Source organism: Lathyrus oleraceus, chromosome 7 (assembly GCF_024323335.1).
Source record: "Lathyrus oleraceus cultivar Zhongwan6 chromosome 7, CAAS_Psat_ZW6_1.0, whole genome shotgun sequence".
Lineage (NCBI taxonomy): Eukaryota > Viridiplantae > Streptophyta > Magnoliopsida > Fabales > Fabaceae > Lathyrus > Lathyrus oleraceus.
This window is the reverse complement of record NC_066585.1, coordinates 284,828,519-284,838,712: the sequence shown is the minus strand read 5'-3', so window position 1 is coordinate 284,838,712 and position 10,194 is coordinate 284,828,519. Positions and strand designations below refer to the sequence as shown.

At 39.3% G+C, this 10,194-nt stretch overlaps 1 pseudogene; it reads left to right on the top strand.

Annotated features, from left to right (window-relative positions):
• The first annotated feature begins 2,523 nt into the window (after positions 1 to 2,523).
• On the top strand, positions 2,524 to 2,623 carry LOC127109139 (uncharacterized; annotated as a pseudogene).
• Positions 2,624 to 10,194: the final 7,571 nt, after the last annotated feature.

The following is a 10,194-nucleotide window of genomic DNA, read 5'->3' as shown; positions in this document are numbered from 1 at the left end:
ATGTTTTCGAGAAAGTCGGCGAAAATTGCCATCATGCATCTTTGAAAGGTTGCAGGAGCGTTACACAGGCCAAACGGCATTCGTCTATAAGCGAAGGTACCAAAAGGGCACGTGAACGTTGTCTTTTCTTGGTCATCAGGGTGAATTGGTATTTGAAAGAAGCCTGAATAACCGTCTAGATAACAGAAATGCGAATGTTTTGCTAATCGTTCTAACATCTGGTCAATGAATGGTAAAGGGAAATGATCTTTTCGGGTTGCTTTGTTTAGTTTCCTATAGTCAATGCACATTCTCCATCCCGATTCGATTCGTTTAGTTATAGTTTCCCCTTTTTCGTTTTCAATAACGGTTATGCCTCCTTTCTTTGGTACTACGTGTACAGGACTAACCCATTTGCTATCAGATATAGGATATATAATACATGCTTCTAATAACTTGGTTATTTCCTTCTTTAATACCTCACTCAGGATCGGATTTAGTCTCCTCTGGTGTTCCCTAGAGGTTTTACAGTCTTCTTCTAGCATGATGCGGTGCATACAAATAGAAGGACTTATTCCTTTAAGATCGGTGATGTGGTAACCTAGTGCGGTTGGATACTTTCTTAAGATATGTAGAAGTTTTTCTGTTTCGAGTCTTCCTAGGTCTGCATTAACTATCACAGGTCGTTCAAGTTCTAAGTCTAGGAATTCATATCTCAGATTTTTGGGAAGTGTTTTCAGGTCAAGGGTTGGTTTGTTAAGACATTGCGTGGGGTCCGGTGTTATCGCTAAACATTGGTTAGATTTGTCTTTTAAAAGATAGTTTGATGATTTGTCTTCTCCTAACTCTGCTTCTTTTATGCATTCATCGATGATATCCATGAAGTAACATGTATCTTCTATTGCAGGTGCTTTCAAGAATTGGGAAAGAATGAACTCAATTTTCACTTCACCTACTTCGAAGGTGAGTCGTCCTCGTTTTACGTCTATGATTGCACCGGCAGTTGCTAAAAACGGTCTTCCCAGTATAATGGGTGTAATATCATCTTCTCTAATGTCCATAATTGTAAAATCAGTTGGAATGTAGAATTGACCTATGCGTACGGGAACGTTTTCAAGAATTCCTACAGGATATTTGATGGAACGATCTGCTAGTTGCACAGACATTTTGGTTGGTCTTAATTCTCCCATTTCCAGTTTCTTACATATGGATAAAGGCATAACGCTAATTCCGGCTCCTAAATCGCATAAGGCTTTGTCGATGACAAATTTTCCTATGTGACAGGGTATAGAGAAACTACCCGGATCCTTGAGTTTAGGAGGCATGTTTTGGATTATAGCGCTACATTCGGCGGGGAGTGTAACGGTTTCGCTATCTTCAAGTTTCCTCTTACTAGAAAGAATTTCTTTTAAGAATTTAGCATATGAAGGCATCTGCGTAATAGCTTCGGTGAACGGAATTGTAACGTTTAATTGTTTAAGGAGATCAACAAATTTTCTAAATTGGCCCGCATCTTTGGTTTTAACAAGCCTTTGAGGGTAAGGGATAAGTGGTTTGTAAGGTGGTGGAGGTACATAAGGTTCCTTCTTTTCTAGGGTTTCCTTATTACTCTCTTCCTTTTCCTTAGGTTCACTTTCCTCAGTTGATTTCTTAGGGTTTTGGTTTTCTATCCTTGGATCAGACGGTCCTTCCACTTCCGTTCCACTTCTTAATATAATTGCATGAGCGTGGCTTCTCAGGTTAGGTTGGGGCTGTCCAGGGAATGTACCAGTTGGGGCAGCAGTAGGTGCTCGTTGTTGAGCTACTTGTGATATTTGTGTTTCCAGCATTTTGTTATGGGTAGCCAGGGCATCTACTTTGCTTGCTAGTTGTTTAAGTTGTTCGCCAGTGTGTACATTCTGGTTTAAGAAATCTTTATTAGTTTGTTGTTGGGAAGCTATAAAGTTTTCCATCATGATTTCCAAGTTGGATTTCCTAGGGGAGTTATTGTTAGGCATGGATGGGTTCGGTTTCTGATATCCAGGAGGTATAGCTGGGGCTTGATTTGGAGACTGTCCAGGTGCGTACAAAGCATTATTACTCTTATATGAAAAGTTTGGATGGTTCTTCCAATTTGAGTTATAGGTATGCGAGTAGGGGCTTCCTTGAGCATAGTTCACTTGCTCTGCTTGGATTCCTGTCAAGAGTTGACAATCCGTAGGGGTGTGACCTTGGATTCCACAGACCTCGCAATTCTGAGTTATAGCAACCACGGCGGCTGGAGGTGATACATTTAAACTTTCAATTTTCTGGACCAGAGCATCCACTTTTGCATTAACGTGATCAAGGTTACTTATCTCGTACATGCCAGTTTTCGTTTGAGATTTTTCCACCATTGTTCGTTCGGTTCCCCACTGATAGTGGTTTTGGGCCATGCTCTCGATAAGCTGGTAAGCATCAGCATAAGGTTTGTTCATTAGTGCACCACCTGCAGCGGCGTCTATTGTTAACCTTGTGTTGTACAAGAGACCATTATAAAATGTGTGAATTACTAACCAGTCTTCCAAACCATGGTGTGGGCAAAGTCTCATCATGTCTTTGTATCTTTCCCATGCTTCGAAAAGAGACTCGTTGTCTTTCTGTTTAAATCCGTTTATCTGGGCTCTTAACATAGCTGTTTTGCTTGGCGGAAAGTATCGGGCAAGAAAAACTTTCTTCAACTCGTTCCATGTGGTGACAGAGTTTGAAGGGAGAGACTGAAGCCATCTTCTAGCGCTATCTCTTAATGAGAAAGGAAAAAGACGAAGTCGAATTGCCTCCGAAGTGACACCATTAACTTTAACAGTATCAGCGTATTGGACAAATACGGATAAATGAAGGTTTGGATCCTCGGTAGGATTTCCAGAGAATTGGTTCTGTTGCACAGCCTGCAACAAGGAAGGTTTAAGTTCGAAGTTGTTTGCTTCGATTGCGGGCGGAGCAATACTTGAATGCGGTTCATCTTGCGATGGAGCGGCGTAATCTCTAAGAGCACGAGCTGGTTCTGCCATCTCGGTTATCGAAGGAAAAATGTTTTTGAAATCAGGAAGTTCTACAGGGGGGAGATTGTTTGCAGCACGATATTCCCGAATTCGTCGTAGGACTCGGAGATATAGTTCGATATCGTTGATTCGTAAATAGAGCGGTTCACCTTGTGAGCGAGTGCGTGGCATACAAATCAACGAAAGAAAGAATAGAAGAAAAAGAAACCTTAGTCTCTACAGCGTAACGGAAGAGTTACGATATCGATTAAATAAAAGTCCCCGGCAACGGCACCAAAAACTTGATCGCGACTTTATGAGTCGAATTGGGGTACAAACTGCAAGTGCACAGTTCTATCGCGTAGTTTTAAAAGATATCGATCCCACAGGGACTTATGAATCGATATACCGTTATCTAAGGTTACTTCGTAAAGCTAAGGTGGATAATGTTTGATTGTTTGGAGAAAAGCTAAAAACTGAACTAAGATCTAGATTAAATATTAATAAAGCGGATATCGGTATGTAGTTCGTCGTAATTAGGGAATCAATCCTTTGTCGGTCTCTTAGTTTTAAAATAAATCTTTTCAGTTGACTTTATTGATTAAAAGTTTTATCTCAAACTCTCGCTCTGTTGAATAAACCATGATTTTATGTTAATGTAGCTGTCACTTATAATTAAGTCAAAAAACCATTTTTTTGAAAGCAATACAGTCCATAGAAACTCTTTTCAAGAAAACACTGACCGTTTAAACACCCTTATCTCAAACTCTCGCTCTGTTGACTTAGGTTATATAATTAAATCCGAATGCTTAACTCTCGTCCTCACATTCAATCTTTAAAAATACTTTTTGGAAAAGATCGGAATTTAATTAACTCTAAAACTTGCTCTCGCCCTGATCTAGAATTAATGTCTAATTTACACTGTCCAGTTAAAACCTCAAACTCTCGCTCTATTGATTTTAACTTCTTTATGTCTTTTACTTTCGTAAAAACCTTTGTTATTAAACCTGTAAATTGAGACCGTAAAAAGAGTGATTTAATTTTAAACTTAATTTAACCGACTTAGTCTTGATTCCTTATTCCGCTTACTTTACATACCGATATCTAAGCGAATTAGCCAGACATGCTAAACAAACTAAATACTTATCATGCATAAACAGACTCATTCCAGGCAAATAATATAAATAAATAATAAAACAAAGCATTAAATAATAATTAAAGAACCTGAATGAGTTAAACAATAGTCTTGAACACTCCACCACAAGCCGGTAGGATTTGTTCTTGGATTCTTCAATTAAACAACAAATTAAAACGAAGGAGATAAAAACTAGATTCTAACGTAAGGTTAGATCCGGTAAAAAGGTACACAATAGTTTCCGGTGTAGAAACTATTGTGCGAAAAGAATTAACTAAATGCTAAAAAGGAAAAAGGAAAATAGAAATTGCAAGGGAAATAGTGTAGAACTTGTAAAAATAATAAAGAAACAATAATGCTTAAGTTGCTGGAAAAGAAAATATGCGAAAGCGAAAACGACAAAGGAAAAAATGTGGAAAAGCTTCGGAACCCTTTTAGGTTTTGCAAGTGGCTATTTATATATGCTTGAGTAACCGCTTCCGCTTCCAAAAAGGTCTTCAACGTGCATAAAAACTGGGCGTGGATATAGGGCTCAACACTCCCTCAACGTCTCTGAGGCGTTCCTTGCGCCAAAAATGTAGGGGAATGGTGTGACGTTCGTCACACCATGTGTGACGTCCGTCACAAGAGTGTGCAAGGCGTGACGCTCGTCACAGCCTCTGTGACGTCCGTCACATGCACGGCACCTGCGTTTTGTGTTTTGGGCTGGGCTTTGACATTTGGTTCATTTTCTCTCCTTTTTGCACCTCCTTTTCTTCCATTTTTACTTGTGCTTCAAAATAAGCCACCTGAGACAAATAGGAAGAAAATACCGCGTAATATCTAATAAAATGAAGTGAACTGAAATAAATAATAATAAAATTTAGTTGAATTAAGTCCTAAAATATGATATAATTTCGTGTTATCAGCATACACACCATAGGGCTAATTCCCTTCAAGTCTTCTATCGCCCATCCCATTGCACTTTTGTGCTTCTTCAAAACCTTGACAAGCTTGTCTTCTCGAGAAACCTCTAGATTCGAGCTTATAATCGTTGGGCATTTCCTTTCGGGATCTAGAAAAACATACTTGAGATTTTCAGGCAATTGTTTTAGCTCAGCCACTTTCTTGGTCTCATATTTCTTTTCCTCAACTTGGGGTTCCCTTAAGTTTTCCCATCGGAGTGATCGGGATCCCTTAAAGGGCGGTTGTGTTGCCATCATAGTTAACACTTCCATTTCCTTTTCATCAACTTCTTGAGTGTCTTCAGAGATTGATAGACTTAGAACTCTCTCCAAGGGCAATTTTTGTTCACCTAGAGGATTTTATTTCAGAACCATTTGATAAATCACCTCTATGTGTTGACTGGTGGCCACATCATCTTTGTATTTCATGGTGTTACGCACATCAATTTTTAACTCTTTGTCATAAACTTTTAGAGTCATGGTGCCCTCTTCTATATCTATCAAACACCTCCCGATCTCCAAAAATGGTCTACCAAGAATGAGCGGTATCTCTTCATCTTCCGACATTTCTAAGATCACAAAGTCTACCGGAAACACAAACTTATCAATCTTCACAAGAACATCTTCCACCACTCCATAAGGTCTCTTCACAGAGTGGTCAGCAAATTGAAGTGTCATTCTGGTATCATGTACTTTTCCAATCCCCAACCTCTTGTAGGTGGATAACGACATGAGACTCACACTTGCCCCCAAGTCGATAAGGGCCTTTTTGAAAGATTTATCCCCGATAGTGCAAGGGATAGTTACCAAGCCTCGATCTTTTTTCTTTATTGTAATCTTCATACCCTGCAAAATAGCACTACAAGTTTTGGTTAGTACAATAGGGTCAATGTCAGTGCTCCTCCTTTTTGAAATAATATTCTTCATGAACTTAGCATAAGAGGGCATTTGCTCAAGTGCCTCCAAGAATGGAATGTTAATCTCAAGCTTTTTGAATATCTCCAAGAATTTCTCGAAGTTCTTCTCATGTTGCCCCTTCTTCTTATGTCTTGTGGGGAAAGGGAGTTTGACAACCGGCTTTGATTCACTAACTTTTTCTTTAATCACTTGTTCAGGTACCGTCACCTCTTCACTAACAACCTCATTTTCTTTTATCTCCAAATCAATTTAAAGCAATTGGTCTTCTTGGTCATCATTTTTTTCAGGGACTTCTTTTGCCTTACCACCCCTTGTGGTTACCGCACTCACATTATTATGCTCTCTTGGATTTGTAATTGTAGCACTCGGTAATGCACCTGGTGTTTACGAACCCGCGAGTTGTTGAGCACTCTGACTCATTTGCACATCCAGATTTTTTATTGAAGCACCAGTGTTTCTCAGATTACTTCTAGTCTCCTCTTGAAATTTTGAACTTTGAGCTGCCATTTTTTCAATGGCAATTTCCCAATCTGCTTTTCTTGGAACCTGTTGTTGAAATTGTTAGTGGGTTTGGTGAAGCTGCTGCTGGTAAGGTTGCTGTTGTTGTGGTCGATACTGTTGTTGTGGTTGGCTTTGATACTGGGTGGGCGCTTGCTTCTGAGCGTTTCCATGCTGGTCCTTCCAGGAAAAACTTGGATGATTTTTCCATCCAGGATTATATGTATTGGAGTAAGGATTGTTCTGCTTCAGAAAATTAATCTCTTATACCTGTTGAGCAGTTTGCCACACAATGCATGGCGAAGTGAGGACCTCCACAAATTTCACAACTAACAGCTTGAATAGGTTGGACCGGTTCCACTTGTGCCACTGTTTGAGTGTCAAGAGTCATTTTCTTGAGTCTTCTATCTACTTCAGTTATTATTTGATCTTCCATCTTCATAACTTGATTTGCTAGTTTGAGATCAATGATACCTTCAGGTTGACTTACACTGCGGTCATAGAGTTCCAGATGCTCATTTGCTGCAATGGCTTCAATGATTTTCTTTATTCCAGTGGCTGTTGTAAAATTTGTTAAGCCACTGGCAGCTGTGTCTATGAGTTGCTTAGTCTTCATTCTAAGTCCATTCACAAAATTTTGCATCTGTTCAGTTGCATCCATGTTATGAGTAGGACATGCAACCAACAATCGCTTGAACCTCTTGTAAGCGTCTCCGAGTGACTCTCCTTCCTTCTGTTTGAAATTAACAATATCATATCTCTTGCGGATATACACAGAAGCAGGGAAGTATTCATTCAGAAATGTTATTTCCATTTGTTGCCAAGCTGTTATGCTTCCCGTAGGTAAAGAGTAAAACCACTCTTCAGCATCTTCCGACAGTGTAAACGGAAACATCACCAACTTTTTAGCTTCCTTTGAGTGCCCCTCAATTTTTAACGATGTCGTCATGGTCAGAAATCTTTGTAAATGCTTGTTGGCATCTTCATTGATTTTTCCGGAGAACGGTCTCCTTTCGAGTTGACGAATCGTTGAAGGGTGTAGCTGAAAGTGATCAACATTTACCGGTTGGTTCACAATTGTTAACCTTCCATTAGGAGCATTTGCACCTCCATAATCACCCAAAAGTCTTTCCGCAGGAGGTGGTGGAGCTTCAGCCATTGGTTCAGAAACGACTTCGGAGTCTTCTGAATGAACTGAAACAACTTCTTCTTCTTCAGACTCAGAAACAATAGGGGTTTCTTCTGAAAGTTCCAGCCTAGCTTTTCGTCGTCTTGCACACAATAATCTTTCTGGTTCTGCGTCAAAAAGAAATTCAGTTGAGGCCTTACCTCACATACACAGATTAGACAATTATTAGAATAAACAATAATACAAAAAAAATTTAGCTGCAAAGCAACAAAATTCCAATTGAATTATTTTTCAATTTATACTTTTGGCAGTCCCTAGCAACGACACCAAAAACTTGATCGGTAAAATAGCAAGTGTACTATTTGCACCAATATAGTAATAAAAAGGGGAGTTATCCCGAGTATCGATCTTGAGGACTGCGTAGTAAGTACCAATATTTATAATAATTCAATTGAACAAAAGATCATAAGGGGTTTGATGATTGTTTTAAAAATAATAAGAACTAGAAATAAAAATTATTAAGCGTATAAAAACTGTTTAACCGATATGCGAAAGCATGCTAGGGTCAGATGTATGAATTGCTTTGTAAAACACTTCTTCCATATCATATAACATCTATGTTGTAATAATTCAAAACCGTTTCTCAAGAAATGTTTTCTCTAATTCCTCAGCCGAAAACCATTAACAGTAATTTCAATCCTAATTCCTTAGTTATTCAAATTGCTGTTATGAAAAATGTAATTGATCAAGAATTAACGGTGACCACTGTTTGATCCTCATTCCTAAGTGATTAAACACGAGTTTTATTATACAGCAAGCGATAAGGTGGTTTGTCCGACCTAAACCTTAACCAGAGATCAGAATTTCATTTGTCCGATAAAATTAAGCATTAAGAGCGTTGTATAATAATTTGAATTAAGAAAACATCGATGATTATACGAACATAGATAAAGTATTCATACAGTAGCAATTCAGGGACACCCCCTAGAATTGGGGGGTTTAGCCTCTCATAATATTCAAAGGCAGTAAATTACAAATTAGAGACATTACAATTTATTGTTGATGAAGGTTGATCTTCAATCTCTTCCGATCTTGAAGATCTCTTATCCTCTAAACACTTTGCAAGGTCGCTTCTTCTTTCTGTCTCTTTTCTTCTACGATCCAAAAAGTCCTTTTCTCTATGCCAAAATTCAGACTAAATAGCTCCCAAATAACCAAAAACATTGCGCAATGCCCAAACTGCCCTCCAGATGTACAAAGGGGTTAAATCATGAAAAATCAGCAAATGGGGCGAAATGGCCAACACGGGCCGTGTCAGGTGACACTGCTGCCCGTGTTGGCCCCACTGTAAGTCCATCCTGCATCCCTTGCTGACACGGGCCGTGTCAGCTGACACAGGCACCCGTATCAGCCCCCTGTTTTCTGGGTTTCCACTGGTTGTTTCTGCACATGCTGACACAGACACCCGTGTCAGCCCCCGGTTTTCGTCTATTTTTCGCTTTGCATTAAGTCTTTGACCTCCATTCTTCCGGTACGCAACTTTTGGACTTGTTATTTGACCTGGAAACCAAACATACTACACATAAACGCATAAAATGCGACAAAAAGAGAAAAGCTACTAATGCAACATAAAACAAGCGGAAATTCATAAAATGCAATAAACTAAAGAAATCACTAAAATAAAGAGCAAAATGTTACCGATTCTTGAAGATTCAATGCTGGATAGCTGATGAAAACTAAGTGTAAATGGTGACCGATCAAACCCCTTCGCCACTAATCGAGCTTTGTGCTTGATTACTTCACCTTTGGGATTTGCTTTAACCTTATAGACCCACCGCACACCTATCGGTTTCTTTCCAAGTGGTAAATCGACCAACTCCCAAGTACCATTTTTCTCAATAGATTCCAGCTCCTCTTTCATTGCACATATCCACTTAGGATCACTTAAGGCTTCTTCCTCATTTACCGGTTCGGGTTCGACCATAAGCGCGAAATGAACAAAATCACCATCGTTATTCACTTTGTTATCTTGGAATCTTTCGTAACCTCGGAGTCTATGAGGCAAGGATCTTTGCCTCACTGGTCTACCATTATTAACAACATCATTTTGCGCTACTGTAGGTGCTGGTACAACGGTGTCGGAAGCCTCCGGATCAGTGATTTCAAAAAACTGTTGTTGCTATTTTTTTGTGAGTAACCAGTTACTGCTAGTAGGGTAACCGATTACTGCTGCATTTTCTGCACTTTTGACTTCATCAAAACTCACATCCCGGGTTATGACAATCTTCCAATTTTTTTCATTGAACAACTTGTACCCTCCAGTAGAGTGATATCCTACCAATATCATTTTCTCACCCTTATTATCCAATTTCTTCTGAAGTTGGTTCGGTACATGACGATATGCAATCGATCCAAAAACGCGCAAATGGTTCAAATTCGATTTGAGGCCACTCCAAGCCTCTTCCGGTGTGAGTTTCTCCAGCTTCTTAGTGGGACACCTATTCAACAAGTAGGTGGCTGTAGACACGGCCTCACCCCACAATTCCTTAGGCAAATTTTTCCCATAAAGCATACTACGCACCATGTTCATTA